This window comes from Tenrec ecaudatus, chromosome 6, assembly GCF_050624435.1.
Source record: "Tenrec ecaudatus isolate mTenEca1 chromosome 6, mTenEca1.hap1, whole genome shotgun sequence".
Lineage (NCBI taxonomy): Eukaryota > Metazoa > Chordata > Mammalia > Afrosoricida > Tenrecidae > Tenrec > Tenrec ecaudatus.
This window is the reverse complement of record NC_134535.1, coordinates 42092260-42095180: the sequence shown is the minus strand read 5'-3', so window position 1 is coordinate 42095180 and position 2921 is coordinate 42092260. Positions and strand designations below refer to the sequence as shown.

Here is a 2921-nt window from a genome sequence, read left to right as displayed (position 1 = left end):
AAAGGATAAAACTAACATTCCTGATTTTAAGCCATTAAATATGCTCTTGTTTTCTATGAATGATTACCTACACAGGTTCCATATAAGCACAACTAAATGTTCTAGAAAGTCTATTCTTTGAAATGATATTCAGTTTATTCAGATTATACAGTAGAAGTCTTTTAATAGTAAATAAATCAAAAGCAAACCCTTTCCGTGTATTCTTTGATTTTGCTCGTGTTACATATGATGGCAGCAATGATGCACTTTGTTTCATATCCTCTAATGGACCTGGCCTGAATGTCCAGATCATTCTTATCATTATAATTTTGCATTTATGAATTATTTTGGCAACAAATGTCATTGTCCAATATTACTGCATTCCAATGTGTCACCTTTCCTTGGAGTGGGCACAACTATCGGTCCCTTTCCGCAGGCTGACAGATTTCATGGCATAGACACCCACATGCTTGTTTCACAGCACCCCTTTGTAGATTGTTGAAACATTTCAATTGGTTGAAACATTTCAAGACCAATTATTCTCGGGCACGTTTTTCACCACTGCCTTTAATGCAGCTTGAAAATTTTGCTTCAATACGATCAGTTTTTAATTATATACTACCTCTTAAAATTTTTACATATCAATTCGTTTAGGTCCAGCGGCTGTGTATTCCTTCCACCTTCTTTTGATACTTGTTGCATATTTTGCTCATAGAATATTTCAATATGACAAATTTTTAAAGGTTTTAATGTTTTACAGTTCTTTTAGTGTGAGAAATGGAAAGTGTGTTCCTACATTTTGGTTTCTAACTAAAATTATTTCCATATGTCATTTTAAGTCTTGTCTTCCGGTAATCCCTTTAAAAAGTGCACACAGCTTTTTGCTTCATCATCACTTTCATTTTCCTTAGCTACTCTATGAGGGGTACCCCAGAAAAAGAGGGTTTTTTCCCCAAAGCTCTGTATTTAAATATTTAAATACTTTTTAATACATAGGGCAAAAGGGTAAACTAACAGGAGGGAGACTTACAACTACTGATGTTAAAAAGGCTTGGAAATATTAACTTTTTTTCAATAACAGCTTCTTTATTGGTTGATTACTAATATTTTATTTTTAGTTGTTCCCTTTTATATAAAATAATGCTGGAGTTTGGGATCATAATTTTTTTTGGTCTCAATATCATTTTTTTCATTTTTAAAAAAACATTTTATTAGGGACCCATACAACTCATCACAATCCATAAATATATCAATTGTGTAAAGCACATCTGTACATTCTTTGCCCTCATCATTTTCAAAGCATCTGCTCTCCACTTAAGCCCTTTGCATCAGGTCCTCTTTTTTTCCCCTCCTTCTTTGCTCAACACTGCCTCATGAGCCCTTGGTAATTTATAAATTATTATTTTGTCATATCTTTCCCTGTCCGAAGTCTCCCTTCACTCCCTTTTCTGTTGTCCATCCTCCAGGGAAGAGGTTACATATAGATCCTTGTAATTGGTTCCCTCTTTCCAACCCACTTTCCCTCTACCCTCCCAGTATTGCCACTCACACCCCTGGTCTTGCAGGGATCATCCTCCCTGGATTCCCTGTGCCTCCAGCTCCTATCTACTCTATCCAGACTTGCAAGGTTGAATTCGGATCATGGTAGTTGGCGGGGAGGAAGCATTTAGGAATTGGAGGAAAGCTATATTCTTCATCAGTGCTACATTGCAACTTTTTAACCACCTAATATCAACAAAAAATTTTAAAAAGAAAAAAAAGCCTAAGAAAATAATAGTGGAGGAAATAGCAAGGAATTAAAATGAAGTTTGAAAGAAGAAAACCTGAAGACTGACTTTAGAAATGTAGTAGAATTCCCCTGAGGGGTGGACTTTTCCTGGAAGTACTGCAATACCAAGTCGATAGGCGCAGTGGATGGAGCGAGCTCCTATTCCATCTCCCTTCTCCAAAAATCCATTTAATATATTGTCCTCAGATAGGTTACATATCAGATATTAAGCTGGTAAGAACATATACTAAACTTGATCTTAGCCAAAAGGCTGAGAAGCAATGTGTTTAAAATATTTCTACGAGACAACATTGTCACCATCAAAGTACTCTCCATTACACTCAATGCATTTAACAAATCTACAATTCCATTCTGGGAAACATTTTTCAAAGTCATATGTTTGGATAGCTAACTGTACCTCCCCCATGGTTTTTTATTCACCTCTTCTGTGTCCTTAAATCTCTGTCCTTCTATGTCCCTCTTCATATGCAGAAACAAAAAGAAGTTGCACAAGGGGAGGTCAGGTGAGTCAGGTACATGGGGCAAGAGAGGCATGCTGTTTTTAGTTCAAACCTGGCACACAGAGAAGCCTGCGTGAGGACGCGCATTGTTGTGCTGCAAAACCAGTTCCATGTCTGCCACAAATCAAGCATTTTTGTTGTTGTTGTCGCACAATGTTACAGTATCTTTTTAGAACCTCCAGGTAGAAAGCTTGATTAACAGTCTGACCTCCTGGAAAGAACTCCAAATTCACTATGAGTCAACATTTTCATCTGTCCTAGAAGCTGGTGAAAGTCCAGAATGAGGATTGTACTCAACTGACATTTCACCTTTTTTGAAATGAGAAAAACACTCATACACTTGATTTTTTTTCTATAGAACTGTCCTTGTAAGCTGTGTTCAACATCACGACAGTTTTTGTGGCATTTTTCTGAGCAGGAAACGAAATTTCACAGCCCCCCTCTGTTCTCGTACATTGGCCATCACAAGCTTTTACACAATATTGCTCTGTGACTAGAGATAACTTTCCCAGGTGATGCCACTAGGTGAACTAACTTAGAGTGAGTTGCTTGACCCTCTCCTAATGTGTACTATTGAAAGCTTTGCCCAGTGGAGCGTTTGTCCATCTTTTATTGGTGTGTGTGGGAGGGGGGGGCTAGGAGGGACGGGGGAG

The 2921-nt window shown here is 37.7% G+C and overlaps 1 non-coding gene across 1 annotated transcript; it reads right to left on the bottom strand.

The window, feature by feature from the left end:
* Window positions 1–1839: 1839 nt before the first annotated feature.
* Window positions 1840–2030, bottom strand: LOC142451971 (U2 spliceosomal RNA). Its single transcript, XR_012785063.1, has one exon. It is a non-coding gene; the product is annotated as a U2 spliceosomal RNA (small nuclear RNA).
* Between the last annotated feature and the right edge of the window lie 891 nt (window positions 2031–2921).